This window comes from Cavia porcellus, unplaced genomic scaffold (assembly GCF_034190915.1).
Source record: "Cavia porcellus strain 051 isolate PalLab524CR breed Dunkin Hartley unplaced genomic scaffold, mCavPor4.1 scaffold_39, whole genome shotgun sequence".
Taxonomy (NCBI): Eukaryota; Metazoa; Chordata; class Mammalia; order Rodentia; family Caviidae; genus Cavia; species Cavia porcellus.
In genome coordinates, this window is record NW_026947522.1 from 9672099 (window position 1) to 9692372 (window position 20274).

Sequence of the window (20274 nt, forward strand, 5' to 3'; positions counted from 1 at the left end):
TAACACACACCCATACAATGCGCACCACCCCGTGATGTTTTTCTCACTGCTACTAGTGAATCTAATGTAACACACACCCATACAATGCGCACCACCCCGTGATGTTTTTCTCACTGCTACTAGTGAATCTAATGTAACACACACCCATACAATGCGCACCACCCCGTGATGTTTTTCTCACTCCTACTAGTGAATCTAATGTAACACACACCCTTACAATGCGCACCGCCCGGTGATGTTTTTCTCACTCTTACTAGTGAATCTAATGTAACACACACCCATACAATGCGCACCACCCCTTGATGTTTTTCTCACTCCTACTAGTGAATGTAATGTAACACACACCCATACAATGCGCACCACCCCGTGATGTTTTTCTCACTGCTACTAGTGAATCTAATGTAACACACACCCATACAATGCGCACCACCCCGTGATGTTTTTCTCACTGCTACTAGTGAATGTAATGTAACACACACCCATACAATGCGCACCACCCCGTGATGTTTTTCTCACTGCTACTAGTGAATCTAATGTAACACACACCCATACAATGCGCACCACCCCGTGATGTTTTTCTCACTCCTACTAGTGAATCTAATGTAACACACACCCATACAATGCGCACCACCCCGTGATGTTTTTCTCACTGCTACTAGTGAATCTAATGTAACACACACCCATACAATGCGCACCACCCCGTGATGTTTTTCTCACTGCTACTAGTGAATCTAATGTAACACACACCCATACAATGCGCACCACCCCGTGATGTTTTTCTCACTGCTACTAGTGAATGTAATGTAACACACACCCATACAAGGCACACCACCCCGTGATGTTTTTCTCACTGCTACTAGTGAATCTAATGTAACACACACCCATACAATGCGCACCACCCGGTGATGTTTTTCTCACTCCTACTAGTTAATCTAAGGTAACACACACCCATACAATGCGCACCACCCGGTGATGTTTTTCTCACTCCTACTAGTTAATCTAATGTAACACACACCCATACAATGCGCACCAACCGGTGATGTTTTTCTCACTCCTACTAGTGAATCTAATGTAACACACACCCATACAATGCGCACCACCCCTTGATGTTTTTCCCACTCCTACTAGTGAATGTAATGTAACACACACCCATACAATGCGCACAACCCCGTGATGTTTTTCTCACTCCTACTAGTGAATCTAATGTAACACACACCCATACAATGCGCACCACCCGGTGATGTTTTTTTCACTCCTACTAGTTAATCTAATGTAACACACACCCATACAATGCGCACCACCCGGTGATGTTTTTCTCACTCCTACTAGTGAATCTAATGTAACACACACCCATACAATGCGCACCACCCCTTGATGTTTTTCCCACTCCTACTAGTGAATGTAATGTAACACACACCCATACAATGCGCACCACCCCATGATGTTTTTCTCACTGCTACTAGTGAATCTAATGTAACACACACCCATACAATGCGCACCATCCCGTGATGTTTTTCACACTGCTACTAGTGAATGTAATGTAACACACACCCATACAATGCGCACCACCCCGTGATGTTTTTCTCACTGCTACTAGTGAATCTAATGTAACACACACCCATACAATGCGCACCACCCCGTGATGTTTTTCTCACTCCTACTAGTGAATCTAATGTAACACACACCCATACAATGCGCACCACCCCGTGATGTTTTTCTCACTCCTACTAGTGAATCTAATGTAACACACACCCATACAATGCGCACCACCCCGTGTTTTTCTCACTCCTACTAGTGAATCTAATGTAACACACACCCATACAATGCGCACCACCGCGTGATGTTTTTCTCACTCCTAATAGTGAATCTCATGTAACACACACCCATACAATGCGCACCACCCCGTGATGTTTTTCTCACTCCTACTAGTGAATCTAATGTAACACACACCCATACAATGCGCACCACCCCGTGATGTTTTTCTCACTCCTTCTAGTGAATGTAATGTAACACACACCCATACAATGCGCACCACCCAGTGATGTTTTTCTCACTCCTACTAGTGAATGTAATGTAACACACACCCTTACAATGCGCACCAGCCCGTGATGATTTTCTCACTGCTACTAGTGTAAGTAATGTAACACACACCCATACAATGCGCACCACCCCGTGATGTTTTTCTCACTGCTACTAGTGAATCTAATGTAACACACACCCATACAATGCGCACCACCCCGTGATGTTTTTCTCACTGCTACTAGTGAATCTAATGTAACACACACCCATACAATGCGCACCACCCCGTGATGTTTTTCTCACTGCTACTAGTGAATCTAATGTAACACACACCAATACAATGCGCACCACCCCGTGATGTTTTTCTCACTCCGACTAGTGAATGTAATGTAACACACACCCATACAATGCGCACCACCCCATGATGTTTTTCTCACTGCTACTAGTGATTCTAATGTAACACACACCCATACAATGCGCACCACCCCGTGATGTTTTTCTCACTGCTACTAGTGAATCTAATGTAACACACACCCATACAAGGCGCACCACCCCGTGATGTTTTTCTCACTGCTACTAGTGAATCTAATGTAACACACACCCATACAAGGCGAACCACCCTGTGATGTTTTTCTCACTGCTACTGTTGAATCTAATGTAACACACAGCCCTACAAGGCGCACCACCCCGTGATGTTTTTCTCACTGCTACTAGTGAATCTAATGTAACACACACCCATACAAGGCGCACCACCCCGTGATGTTTTTCTCACTGCTACTAGTGAATCTAATGTAACACACACCCATACAAGGCGCACCACCCCGTGATGTTTTTCTCACTGCTACTAGTGAATCTAATGTAACACACACCCATACAAGGCGCACCACCCCGTGATGTTTTTCTCACTCCTACTAGTGAATCTAATGTAACACACACCAATACAAGGCGCAGCACCCCGTGATGTTTTTCTCACTCCTACTAGTGAATGTAATGTAACACACACCCATACAATGCGCACCACCCCGTGATGTATTTCTCACTACTAGTGAATGTAATGTAACACACACCCATAAAATGCTCACTCCTACTAGTGAATGTAATGTAACAAACACCCATACAATGCGCACCACCCCGTGATGTTTTTCTCACTCCTACTAGTGAATCTAATGTAACACACACCCATACAATGCGCACCACCCCGTGATGTTTTTCTCACTGCTACTAGTGAATGTAATGTAACACACACCCATACAATGCGCACCACACCGTGATGTTTTTCTCACTCCTACTAGTGAATCTAATGTAACACACACCCATACAATGCGCACCACCCCGTGATGTTTTTCTCACTGCTACTAGTGAATGTAATGTAACACACACCCATACAATGCGCACCACCCCGTGATGTTTTTCTCACTCCTACTAGTGAATGTAATGTAACACACACCGATACAATGCGCCCCACCCCGTGATGTTTTTCTCACTCCTACTAGTGAATGTAATGTAACACACACCCATACAATGCGCACCACCCCGTGATGTTTTTCTCACTGCTACTAGTGAATCTAATGTAACACACACCCATACAATGCGCACCACCCCGTGATGTTTTTCTCACTGCTAATAGTGAATGTAATGTAACACACACCCATACAATGCGCACCACCCCGTGATGTTTTTCTCACTGCTACTAGTGAATGTAATGTAACACACACCCATACAATGCGCACCACCCCGTGATGTTTTTCTCACTCCTACTAGTGAATGTAATGTAACACACACCCATACAATGCGCACCACCCCGAGATGTTTTTCTCACTCCTACTAGTGAATGTAATGTAACACACACCCATACAGTGCGCACCACCCCGTGATGTTTTTCTCACTGCTACTAGTGAATCTAATGTAACACACACCCATACAGTGCGCACCACCCCGTGATGTTTTTCTCACTGCTACTAGTGAATCTAATGTAACACACACCCATACAATGCGCACCACCCCGTGATGTTTTTCTCACTCCTACTAGGGAATGTAATGTAACACACACCCATACAATGCGCACCACCCCGTGATGTTTTTCTCACTCCTACTAGTGAATGTAATGTAACACACACCCATACAGTGCGCACCACCCCGTGATGTTTTTCTCACTGCTACTAGTGAATCTAATGTAACACACACCCATACAATGCGCACAACACGTGATGTTTTTCTCACTCCTACTAGTGAATCTAATGTAACACACACCCATACAATGCGCACCACCCCGTGATGTTTTTCTCACTCCTACTAGTGAATCTAATGTAACACACACCCATACAATGCGCACCACCCCGTGATGTTTTTCTCACTCCTACTAGTGAATGTAATGTAACACACACCCATACAATGCGCACAACCCCGTGATGTATTTCTCACTCCTACTAGTGAATGTAATGTAACACACACCCATACAATGCGCACCACCCGTGATGTTTTTCTCACTCCTACTAGTGAATCTAATGTAACACACACCCATACAATGCGCACAACCCCGTGATGTTTTTCTCACTCCTTCTAGTGAATGTAATGTAACACACACCCATACAATGCGCACCACCCCGTGATGTTTTTCTCACTCCTACTAGTGAATGTAATGTAACACACACCCTTACAATGCGCACCACCCCGTGATGTTTTTCTCACTGCTACTAGTGTATGTAATGTAACACACACCCATACAATGCGCACCACACCGTGATGTTTTTCTCACTGCTACTAGTGAATCTAATGTAACACACACCCATACAATGCGCACCACCCCGTGATGTTTTTCTCACTGCTACTAGTGAATCTAATGTAACACACACCCATACAATGCGCACCACCCCGTGATGTTTTTCTCACTGCTACTAGTGAATCTAATGTAACACACACCCATACAATGCGCACCACCCCGTGATGTTTTTCTCACTGCTACTAGTGAATCTAATGTAACACACAACCATACAATGCGCACCACCCCGTGATGTTTTTCTCACTACTACTAGTGAATGTAATGTAACACACACCCATACAATGCGCACCACCCCGTGATGTTTTTCTCACTCCTACTAGTGAATCTAATGTAACACACACCCATACAATGCGCACCACCCCGTGATGTTTTTCTCACTGCTACTAGTGAATGTAATGTAACACACACCCATACAATGCGCACCACCCCGTGATGTTTTTCTCACTCCTACTAGTGAATCTAATGTAACACACACCCATACAATGCGCACCACCCCGTGATGTTTTTCTCACTCCTACTTGTGAATCTAATGTAACACACACCCATACAATGCGCACCACCCCGTGATGTTTTTCTCACTCCTACTAGTGAATCTAATGTAACACACACCCATACAATGCGCACCACCCCGTGATGTTTTTCTCACTCCTACTAATGAATCTAATGTAACACACACCCATACAATGCGCACCACCCCGTGATGTTTTTCTCACTCCTACTAGAGAATGTAATGTAACACACACGCATACAATGCGCACCACCCCGTGATGTTTTTCTCACTCCTACTAGTGAATGTAATGTAACACACACCCATACAATGCGCACCACCCCTTGATGTTTATCTGACTCCTACTAGTGAATGTAATGTAACACACCCATACAATGCACACCACCCCGTGATGTTTTTCTCACTCCTACTAGTGTATGTATTGTAACACACACCCATACAATGCGCACCACCCCGTGATGTTTTTCTCACTCCTACCAGTGAATGTAATGTAACACACACCCATACAATGCGCACCACCCCGTGATGTTTTTCTCACTCCTACTAGTGAATGTAATGTAACACACACCCATACAATGCGCACCACCCCGTGATGTTTTTCTCACTCCTACTAGTGAATGTAATGTAACACACACCCATACAATGCGCACCACCCCGTGATGTTTTTCTCACTGCTACTAGTGAATCTAATGTAACACACACCCATACAATGCGCACCACCCCGTGATGTTTTTCTCACTCCTACTAGTGAATCTAATGTAACACACACCCATACAATGCGCACCACCCCATGATGTTTTTCTCACTGCTACTAGTGAATCTAATGTAACACACACCCATACAATGCGCACAACCCGTGATGTTTTTCACACTCCTACTAGAGAATGTAATATAACACACACCCATACAATGCGCACCACCCCGTGATGTTTTTCTCACTCCTATTAGTGAATGTAATGTAACACACACCCATACAATGCGCACCACCCCGTGATGTTTTTCTCACTCCTACTAGGGAATCTAATGTAACACACACCCATACAATGCGCACCACCCCGTGATGATTTTCTCACTCCTACTAGTGAATGTAATGTAACACACACCGATACAATGCGCCCCACCCCTTGATGTTTTTCTCACTCCTACTAGTGAATCTAATGTAAAACACACCCATACGATGCGCACCGCCCCGTGATGTTTTTCTCACTCCTAGTAGTGAATGTAATGTAACACACTCATACAATGAGCACCACCCCGTGATGTTTTTCTCACTCCTACTAGTGAATGTAATGTAACACACACCCATACAATGCGCACCACCCAGTGATGTTTTTCTCACTCCTACTAGTGAATGTAATGTAACACACACCCATACAATGCGCACCACCCCGTGATGTTTTTCTCACTGCTACTAGTGAATGTAATGTAACACACACCCATACAATGCGCACCACCCCGTGATGTTTTTCTCACTGCTACTAGTGAATGTAATGTAACACACACCCATACAATGCGCACCACCCCGTGATGTTTTTCTCACTGCTACTAGTGAATCTAATGTAACACACAACCATACAATGCGCACCACCCCGTGATGTTTTTCTCACTACTACTAGTGAATGTAATGTAACACACACCCATACAATGCGCACCACCCCGTGATGTTTTTCTCACTGCTACTAGTGAATGTAATGTAACACACCCATACAATGCGCACCACCCCGTGATGTTTTTCTCACTGCTACTAGTGAATCTAATGTAACACACACCCATACAATGCGCACCACCCCGTGATGTTTTTCTCACTGCTACTAGTGAATGTAATGTAACACACACCCATACAATGCGCACCACCCCGTGATGTTTTTCTCACTCCTACTAGTGAATGTAATGTAACACACACCCATACAATGCGCACCACCCCGTGATGTTTTTCTCACTCCTACTAGTGAATGTAATGTAACACACACCCATACAATGCGCACCACCCCGTGATGTTTTTCTCACTGCTACTACTGAATCTAATGTAACACACACCCATACAATGCGCACCACCCCGTGATGTTTTTCTCACTGCTACTAGTGAATCTAATGTAACACACACCCATACAATGCGCACCACCCCGTGACGTTTTTCTCACTACTACTAGTGCATCTAATGTAACACACACCCCTACAAGGCGCACCACCCCGTGATGTTTTTCTCACTGCTACTATTGAATCTAATGTAACACACAGCCCTACAAGGCGCACCACCCCGTGATGTTTTTCTCACTGCTACTAGTGAATCTAATGTAACACACACCCATACAAGGCGCACCACCCCGTGATGTTTTTCTCACTGCTACTAGTGAATCTAATGTAACACACACCCATACAAGGCGCACCACCCCGTGATGTTTTTCTCACTGCTACTAGTGAATCTAATGTAACACACACCCATACAAGGCGCAACACCCCGTGATGTTTTTCTCACTCCTACTAGTGAATCTAATGTAACACACACCAATAAAAGGCGCAGCACCCCGTGATGTTTTTCTCACTCCTACTAGTGAATCTAATGTAACACACACCCATACAATGCGCACCACCCCGTGATGTTTTTCTCACTCCTACTAGTGAATCTAATGTAACACACACCCATACAATGCGCACCACCCCGTGATGTTTTTCTCACTCCTACTAGTGAATGTAATGTAACACACACCCATACAATGCGCACCACCCCGTGATGTTTTTCTCACTGCTACTAGTGAATCTAATGTAACACACACCCATACAATGCGCACCACCCCGTGATGTTTTTCTCACTCCTACTAGTGAATGTAATGTAACAAACTCCCATACAATGCGCACCACCCCGTGATGTTTTTCTCACTCCTACTAGTGAATGTAATGTAACACACACCCATACAATGCGCACCACCCCGTGATGTATTTCTCACTACTACTAATGAATGTAATGTAACACACACCCATACAATGCGCACCACCCCGTGATGTTTTTCTCACTCCTACTAGTGAATCTAATGTAACACACACCCATACAATGCGCACAACCCCGTGATGTTTTTCTCACTCCTTCTAGTGAATGTAATGTAACACACACCCATACAATGCGCACCACCCCGTGATGTTTTTCTCACTCCTACTAGTGAATGTAATGTAACACACACCCTTACAATGCGCACCACCCCGTGATGTTTTTCTCACTGCTACTAGTGTATGTAATGTAACACACACCCTTACAATGCGCACCACCCCGTGATGTTTTTCTCACTGCTACTAGTGTATGTAATGTAACACACACCCATACAATGCGCACCACACCGTGATGTTTTTCTCACTTCTACTAGTGAATCTAATGTAACACACACCCATACAATGCGCACCACCCCGTGATGTTTTTCTCACTGCTACTAGTGAATCTAATGTAACACACACCCATACAATGCGCACCACCCCGTGATGTTTTTCTCACTGCTACTAGTGAATGTAATGTAACACACACCCGTACAATGCGCACCACCCCGTGATGTTTTTCTCACTCCTACTAGTGAATCTAATGTAACACACACCCATACAATGCGCACCACCCCGTGATGTTTTTCTCACTCCTACTAGTGAATGTAATGTAACACACACCCATACAATGCGCACCACCCCGTGATGTATTTCTCACTCCTACTAGTGAATGTAATGTAACACACACCCATACAATGCGCACCACCCCGTGATGTTTTTCTCACTCCTACTAGTGAATGTAATGTAACACACACCCATACAATGCGCACAACCCCGTGATGTTTTTCTCACTCCTTCTAGTGAATGTAATGTAACACACACCCATACAATGCGCACCACCCCGTGATGTTTTTCTCACTCCTACTAGTGAATGTAATGTAACACACACCCTTACAATGCGCACCACCCCGTGATGTTTTTCTCACTGCTACTAGTGTATGTAATGTAACACACACCCATACAATGCGCACCACCCCGTGATGTTTTTCTCACTGCTACTAGTGAATCTAATGTAACACACACCCATACAATGCGCACCACCCCGTGATGTTTTTCTCACTTCTACTAGTGAATCTAATGTAACACACACCCATACAATGCGCACCACCCCGTGATGTTTTTCTCACTGCTACTAGTGAATCTAATGTAACACACACCCATACAATGCGCACCACCCCGTGATGTTTTTCTCACTGCTACTAGTGAATCTAATGTAACACACACCCATACAATGCGCACCACCCCGTGATGTTTTTCTCACTGCTACTAGTGAATCTAATGTAACACACACCCATACAATGCGCACCACCCCGTGATGTTTTTCTCACTGCTACTAGTGAATCTAATGTAACACACAACCATACAATGCGCACCACCCCGTGATGTTTTTCTCACTACTACTAGTGAATGTAATGTAACACACACCCATACAATGCGCACCACCCCGTGATGTTTTTCTCACTCCTACTAGTGAATCTAATGTAACACACACCCATACAATGCGCACCACCCCGTGATGTTTTTCTCACTGCTACTAGTGAATGTAATGTAACACACACCCATACAATGCGCACCACCCCGTGATGTTTTTCTCACTGCTACTAGTGAATGTAATGTAACACACCCATACAATGCGCACCACCCCGTGATGTTTTTCTCACTGCTACTAGTGAATCTAATGTAACACACACCCATACAATGCGCACCACCCCGTGATGTTTTTCTCACTGCTACTAGTGAATGTAATGTAACACACACCCATACAATGCGCACCACCCCGTGATGTTTTTCTCACTCCTACTAGTGAATGTAATGTAACACACACCCATACAATGCGCACCACCCCGTGATGTTTTTCTCACTCCTACTAGTGAATGTAATGTAACACACACCCATACAATGCGCACCACCCCGTGATGTTTTTCTCACTGCTACTACTGAATCTAATGTAACACACACCCATACAATGCGCACCACCCCGTGATGTTTTTCTCACTGCTACTAGTGAATCTAATGTAACACACACCCATACAATGCGCACCACCCCGTGACGTTTTTCTCACTACTACTAGTGCATCTAATGTAACACACACCCCTACAAGGCGCACCACCCCGTGATGTTTTTCTCACTGCTACTATTGAATCTAATGTAACACACAGCCCTACAAGGCGCACCACCCCGTGATGTTTTTCTCACTGCTACTAGTGAATCTAATGTAACACACACCCATACAAGGCGCACCACCCCGTGATGTTTTTCTCACTGCTACTAGTGAATCTAATGTAACACACACCCATACAAGGCGCACCACCCCGTGATGTTTTTCTCACTGCTACTAGTGAATCTAATGTAACACACACCCATACAAGGCGCAACACCCCGTGATGTTTTTCTCACTCCTACTAGTGAATCTAATGTAACACACACCAATAAAAGGCGCAGCACCCCGTGATGTTTTTCTCACTCCTACTAGTGAATCTAATGTAACACACACCCATACAATGCGCACCACCCCGTGATGTTTTTCTCACTCCTACTAGTGAATCTAATGTAACACACACCCATACAATGCGCACCACCCCGTGATGTTTTTCTCACTCCTACTAGTGAATGTAATGTAACACACACCCATACAATGCGCACCACCCCGTGATGTTTTTCTCACTGCTACTAGTGAATCTAATGTAACACACACCCATACAATGCGCACCACCCCGTGATGTTTTTCTCACTCCTACTAGTGAATGTAATGTAACAAACTCCCATACAATGCGCACCACCCCGTGATGTTTTTCTCACTCCTACTAGTGAATGTAATGTAACACACACCCATACAATGCGCACCACCCCGTGATGTATTTCTCACTACTACTAATGAATGTAATGTAACACACACCCATACAATGCGCACCACCCCGTGATGTTTTTCTCACTCCTACTAGTGAATCTAATGTAACACACACCCATACAATGCGCACAACCCCGTGATGTTTTTCTCACTCCTTCTAGTGAATGTAATGTAACACACACCCATACAATGCGCACCACCCCGTGATGTTTTTCTCACTCCTACTAGTGAATGTAATGTAACACACACCCTTACAATGCGCACCACCCCGTGATGTTTTTCTCACTGCTACTAGTGTATGTAATGTAACACACACCCTTACAATGCGCACCACCCCGTGATGTTTTTCTCACTGCTACTAGTGTATGTAATGTAACACACACCCATACAATGCGCACCACACCGTGATGTTTTTCTCACTTCTACTAGTGAATCTAATGTAACACACACCCATACAATGCGCACCACCCCGTGATGTTTTTCTCACTGCTACTAGTGAATCTAATGTAACACACACCCATACAATGCGCACCACCCCGTGATGTTTTTCTCACTGCTACTAGTGAATGTAATGTAACACACACCCGTACAATGCGCACCACCCCGTGATGTTTTTCTCACTCCTACTAGTGAATCTAATGTAACACACACCCATACAATGCGCACCACCCCGTGATGTTTTTCTCACTCCTACTAGTGAATGTAATGTAACACACACCCATACAATGCGCACCACCCCGTGATGTATTTCTCACTCCTACTAGTGAATGTAATGTAACACACACCCATACAATGCGCACCACCCCGTGATGTTTTTCTCACTCCTACTAGTGAATGTAATGTAACACACACCCATACAATGCGCACAACCCCGTGATGTTTTTCTCACTCCTTCTAGTGAATGTAATGTAACACACACCCATACAATGCGCACCACCCCGTGATGTTTTTCTCACTCCTACTAGTGAATGTAATGTAACACACACCCTTACAATGCGCACCACCCCGTGATGTTTTTCTCACTGCTACTAGTGTATGTAATGTAACACACACCCATACAATGCGCACCACCCCGTGATGTTTTTCTCACTGCTACTAGTGAATCTAATGTAACACACACCCATACAATGCGCACCACCCCGTGATGTTTTTCTCACTTCTACTAGTGAATCTAATGTAACACACACCCATACAATGCGCACCACCCCGTGATGTTTTTCTCACTGCTACTAGTGAATCTAATGTAACACACACCCATACAATGCGCACCACCCCGTGATGTTTTTCTCACTGCTACTAGTGAATCTAATGTAACACACACCCATACAATGCGCACCACCCCGTGATGTTTTTCTCACTGCTACTAGTGAATCTAATGTAACACACACCCATACAATGCGCACCACCCCGTGATGTTTTTCTCACTCCTACTAGTGAATCTAATGTAACACACACCCATACAATGCGCACCACCCCGTGATGTTTTTCTCACTGCTACTAGTGAATGTAATGTAACACACACCCATACAATGCGCACCACCCCGTGATGTTTTTCTCACTCCTACTAGTGAATCTAATGTAACACACACCCATACAATGCGCACCACCCCGTGATGTTTTTCTCACTCCTACTAGTGAATCTAATGTAACACACACCCATACAATGCGCACCACCCCGTGATGTTTTTCTCACTCCTACTAGTGAATATAATGTAACACACACCCATACAATGCGCACCACCCCGTGATGTTTTTCTCACTCCTACTAATGAATCTAATGTAACACACACCCATACAATGCGCACCACCCCGTGATGTTTTTCTCACTCCTACTAGAGAATGTAATGTAACACACACGCATACAATGCGCACCACCCCGTGATGTTTTTCTCACTCCTACTAGTGAATGTAATGTAACACACACCCATACAATGCGCACCACCCCTTGATGTTTATCTGACTCCTACTAGTGAATGTAATGTAACACACACCCATACAATGCACACCACCCCGTGATGTTTTTCTCACTCCTACTAGTGTATGTATTGTAACACACACCCATACAATGCGCACCACCCCGTGATGTTTTTCTCACTCCTACCAGTGAATGTAATGTAACACACACCCATACAATGCGCACCACCCCGTGATGTTTTTCTCACTCCTACTAGTGAATGTAATGTAACACACACCCATACAATGCGCACCACCCCGTGATGTTTTTCTCACTCCTACTAGTGAATGTAATGTAACACACACCCATACAATGCGCACCACCCCGTGATGTTTTTCTCACTGCTACTAGTGAATCTAATGTAACACACACCCATACAATGCGCACCACCCCGTGATGTTTTTCTCACTGCTACTAGTGAATGTAATGTAACACACACCCATACAATGCGCACCACCCCATGATGTTTTTCTCACTGCTACTAGTGAATCTAATGTAACACACACCCATACAATGCGCACCACCCCGTGATGTTTTTCTCACTCCTACTAGTGAATGTAATGTAACACACACCCATACAATGCGCACCACCCCGTGATGTTTTTCTCACTCCTTCTAGTGAATGTAATGTAACACACACCCATACAATGCGCACCACCCCGTGATGTTTTTCTCAATCCTACTAGTGAATGTAATGTAACACACACCCTTACAATGCGCACCACCTCGTGATGTTTTTCTCACTGCTACTAGTGTATGTAATGTAACACACACCCATACAATGCGCACCACCCCGTGATGTTTTTCTCACTGCTACTAGTGAATCTAATGTAACACACACCCATACAATGCGCACCACCCCGTGATGTTTTTCTCACTGCTACTAGTGAATCTAATGTAACACACACCCATACAATGCGCACCACCCCGTGATGTTTTTCTCACTGCTACTAGTGAATCTAATGTAACACACACCCATACAATGCGCACCACCCCGTGATGTTTTTCTCACTGCTACTAGTGAATGTAATGTAACACACACCCATACAATGCGCACCACCCCGTGATGTTTTTCTCACTCCTACTAGTGAATGTAATGTAACACACACCCATACAGTGCGCACCACCCCGTGATGTTTTTCTCACTCCTTCTAGTGAATGTAATGTAACACACACCCATACAATGCGCACCACCCCGTGATGTTTTTCTCACTCCTACTAGTGAATGTAATGTAACACACACCCTTACAATGCGCACCACCTCGTGATGTTTTTCTCACTGCTACTAGTGTATGTAATGTAACACACACCCATACAATGCGCACCACCCCGTGATGTTTTTCACACTGCTACTAGTGAATCTAATGTAACACACACCCATACAATGCGCACCACCCCGTGATGTTTTTCTCACTGCTACTAGTGAATCTAATGTAACACACACCCATACAATGCGCACCACCCCGTGATGTTTTTCTCACTGCTACTAGTGAATCTAATGTAACACACACCCATACAATGCGCACCACCCCGTGATGTTTTTCTCACTGCTACTAGTGAATGTAATGTAACACACACCCATACAATGCGCACCACCCCGTGATGTTTTTCTCACTCCTACTAGTGAATCTAATGTAACACACACCCATACAATGCGCACCACCCCGTGATGTTTTTCTCACTCCTACTAGTGAATGTAATGTAACACACACCCATACAATGCGCACCACCCCGTGATGTATTTCTCACTCCTACTAGTGAATGTAATGTAACACACACCCATACAATGCGCACCACCCCGTGATGTTTTTCTCACTCCTACTAGTGAATGTAATGTAACACACACCCATACAATGCGCACAACCCCGTGATGTTTTTCTCACTCCTTCTAGTGAATGTAATGTAACACACACCCATACAATGCGCACCACCCCGTGATGTTTTTCTCACTCCTACTAGTGAATGTAATGTAACACACACCCTTACAATGCGCACCACCCCGTGATGTTTTTCTCACTGCTACTAGTGTATGTAATGTAACACACACCCATACAATGCGCACCACCCCGTGATGTTTTTCTCACTGCTACTAGTGAATCTAATGTAACACACACCCATACAATGCGCACCACCCCGTGATGTTTTTCTCACTTCTACTAGTGAATCTAATGTAACACACACCCATACAATGCGCACCACCCCGTGATGTTTTTCTCACTGCTACTAGTGAATCTAATGTAACACACACCCATATAATGCGCACCACCCCGTGATGTTTTTCTCACTGCTACTAGTGAATCTAATGTAACACACACCCATACAATGCGCACCACCCCGTGATGTTTTTCTCACTGCTACTAGTGAATCTAATGTAACACACACCCATACAATGCGCACCACCCCGTGATGTTTTTCTCACTGCTACTAGTGAATCTAATGTAACACACAACCATACAATGCGCACCACCCCGTGATGTTTTTCTCACTACTACTAGTGAATGTAATGTAACACACACCCATACAATGCGCACCACCCCGTGATGTTTTTCTCACTCCTACTAGTGAATCTAATGTAACACACACCCATACAATGCGCACCACCCCGTGATGTTTTTCTCACTGCTACTAGTGAATGTAATGTAACACACACCCATACAATGCGCACCACCCCGTGATGTTTTTCTCACTCCTACTAGTGAATCTAATGTAACACACACCCATACAATGCGCACCACCCCGTGATGTTTTTCTCACTCCTACTAGTGAATCTAATGTAACACACACCCATACAATGCGCACCACCCCGTGATGTTTTTCTCACTGCTACTAGTGAATGTAATGTAACACACACCCATACAATGCGCACCACCCCGTGATGTTTTTCTCACTCCTACTAGTGAATCTAATGTAACACACACCCATACAATGCGCACCACCCCGTGATGTTTTTCTCACTCCTACTAGTGAATCTAATGTAACACACACCCATACAATGCGCACCACCCCGTGATGTTTTTCTCACTGCTACTAGTGAATCTAATGTAACACACACACCCATACAATGCGCACCACCCCGTGATGTTTTTCTCACTCCTTCTAGTGAATGTAATGTAACACACACCCATACAATGCGCACCACCCCGTGATGTTTTTCTCACTCCTACTAGTGAATGTAATGTAACACACACCCTTACAATGCGCACCACCTCGTGATGTTTTTCTCACTGCTACTAGTGTATGTAATGTAACACACACCCATACAATGCGCACCACCCCGTGATGTTTTTCTCACTGCTACTAGTGAATCTAATGTAACACACACCCATACAATGCGCACCACCCCGTGATGTTTTTCTCACTGCTACTAGTGAATCTAATGTAACACACACCCATACAATGCGCACCACCCCGTGATGTTTTTCTCACTGCTACTAGTGAATCTAATGTAACACACACCCATACAATGCGCACCACCCCGTGATGTTTTTCTCACTGCTACTAGTGAATGTAATGTAACACACACCCATACAATGCGCACCACCCCGTGATGTTTTTCTCACTGCTACTAGTGTATGTAATGTAACACACACCCTTACAATGCGCACCACCCCGTGATGTTTTTCTCACTGCTACTAGTGTATGTAATGTAACACACACCCATACAATGCGCACCACACCGTGATGTTTTTCTCACTTCTACTAGTGAATCTAATGTAACACACACCCATACAATGCGCACCACCCCGTGATGTTTTTCTCACTGCTACTAGTGAATCTAATGTAACACACACCCATACAATGCGCACCACCCCGTGATGTTTTTCTCACTGCTACTAGTGAATGTAATGTAACACACACCCGTACAATGCGCACCACCCCGTGATGTTTTTCTCACTCCTACTAGTGAATCTAATGTAACACACACCCATACAATGCGCACCACCCCGTGATGTTTTTCTCACTCCTACTAGTGAATGTAATGTAACACACACCCATACAATGCGCACCACCCCGTGATGTATTTCTCACTCCTACTAGTGAATGTAATGTAACACACACCCATACAATGCGCACCACCCCGTGATGTTTTTCTCACTCCTACTAGTGAATGTAATGTAACACACACCCATACAATGCGCACAACCCCGTGATGTTTTTCTCACTCCTTCTAGTGAATGTAATGTAACACACACCCATACAATGCGCACCACCCCGTGATGTTTTTCTCACTCCTACTAGTGAATGTAATGTAACACACACCCTTACAATGCGCACCACCCCGTGATGTTTTTCTCACTGCTACTAGTGTATGTAATGTAACACACACCCATACAATGCGCACCACCCCGTGATGTTTTTCTCACTGCTACTAGTGAATCTAATGTAACACACACCCATACAATGCGCACCACCCCGTGATGTTTTTCTCACTTCTACTAGTGAATCTAATGTAACACACACCCATACAATGCGCACCACCCCGTGATGTTTTTCTCACTGCTACTAGTGAATCTAATGTAACACACACCCATACAATGCGCACCACCCCGTGATGTTTTTCTCACTGCTACTAGTGAATCTAATGTAACACACACCCATACAATGCGCACCACCCCGTGATGTTTTTCTCACTGCTACTAGTGAATCTAATGTAACACACACCCATACAATGCGCACCACCCCGTGATGTTTTTCTCACTCCTACTAGTGAATCTAATGTAACACACACCCATACAATGCGCACCACCCCGTGATGTTTTTCTCACTGCTACTAGTGAATGTAATGTAACACACACCCATACAATGCGCACCACCCCGTGATGTTTTTCTCACTCCTACTAGTGAATCTAATGTAACACACACCCATACAATGCGCACCACCCCGTGATGTTTTTCTCACTCCTACTAGTGAATCTAATGTAACACACACCCATACAATGCGCACCACCCCGTGATGTTTTTCTCACTCCTACTAGTGAATATAATGTAACACACACCCATACAATGCGCACCACCCCGTGATGTTTTTCTCACTCCTACTAATGAATCTAATGTAACACACACCCATACAATGCGCACCACCCCGTGATGTTTTTCTCACTCCTACTAGAGAATGTAATGTAACACACACGCATACAATGCGCACCACCCCGTGATGTTTTTCTCACTCCTACTAGTGAATGTAATGTAACACACACCCATACAATGCGCACCACCCCTTGATGTTTATCTGACTCCTACTAGTGAATGTAATGTAACACACACCCATACAATGCACACCACCCCGTGATGTTTTTCTCACTCCTACTAGTGTATGTATTGTAACACACACCCATACAATGCGCACCACCCCGTGATGTTTTTCTCACTCCTACCAGTGAATGTAATGTAACACACACCCATACAATGCGCACCACCCCGTGATGTTTTTCTCACTCCTACTAGTGAATGTAATGTAACACACACCCATACAATGCGCACCACCCCGTGATGTTTTTCTCACTCCTACTAGTGAATGTAATGTAACACACACCCATACAATGCGCACCACCCCGTGATGTTTTTCTCACTGCTACTAGTGAATCTAATGTAACACACACCCATACAATGCGCACCACCCCGTGATGTTTTTCTCACTGCTACTAGTGAATGTAATGTAACACACACCCATACAATGCGCACCACCCCATGATGTTTTTCTCACTGCTACTAGTGAATCTAATGTAACACACACCCATACAATGCGCACCACCCCGTGATGTTTTTCTCACTCCTACTAGTGAATGTAATGTAACACACACCCATACAATGCGCACCACCCCGTGATGTTTTTCTCACTCCTTCTAGTGAATGTAATGTAACACACACCCATACAATGCGCACCACCCCGTGATGTTTTTCTCAATCCTACTAGTGAATGTAATGTAACACACACCCTTACAATGCGCACCACCTCGTGATGTTTTTCTCACTGCTACTAGTGTATGTAATGTAACACACACCCATACAATGCGCACCACCCCGTGATGTTTTTCTCACTGCTACTAGTGAATCTAATGTAACACACACCCATACAATGCGCACCACCCCGTGATGTTTTTCTCACTGCTACTAGTGAATCTAATGTAACACACACCCATACAATGCGCACCACCCCGTGATGTTTTTCTCACTGCTACTAGTGAATCTAATGTAACACACACCCATACAATGCGCACCACCCCGTGATGTTTTTCTCACTGCTACTAGTGAATGTAATGTAACACACACCCATACAATGCGCACCACCCCGTGATGTTTTTCTCACTCCTACTAGTGAATGTAATGTAACACACACCCATACAGTGCGCACCACCCCGTGATGTTTTTCTCACTCCTTCTAGTGAATGTAATGTAACACACACCCATACAATGCGCACCACCCCGTGATGTTTTTCTCACTCCTACTAGTGAATGTAATGTAACACACACCCTTACAATGCGCACCACCTCGTGATGTTTTTCTCACTGCTACTAGTGTATGTAATGTAACACACACCCATACAATGCGCACCACCCCGTGATGTTTTTCACACTGCTACTAGTGAATCTAATGTAACACACACCCATACAATGCGCACCACCCCGTGATGTTTTTCTCACTGCTACTAGTGAATCTAATGTAACACACACCCATACAATGCGCACCACCCCGTGATGTTTTTCTCACTGCTACTAGTGAATCTAATGTAACACACACCCATACAATGCGCACCACCCCGTGATGTTTTTCTCACTGCTACTAGTGAATGTAATGTAACACACACCCATACAATGCGCACCACCCCGTGATGTTTTTCTCACTCCTACTAGTGAATCGAATGTAACACACACCCATACAATGCGCACCACCCCGTGATGTTTTTCTCACTCCTACTAGTGAATGTAATGTAACACACACCCATACAATGCGCACCACCCCGTGATGTTTTTCTCACTCCTACTAGTGAATGTAATGTAACACACACCCATACAATGCGCACAACCCCGTGATGTTTTTCTCACTCCTTCTAGTGAATGTAATGTAACACACACCCATACAATGCGCACCACCCCGTGATGTTTTTCTCACTCCTACTAGTGAATGTAATGTAACACACAC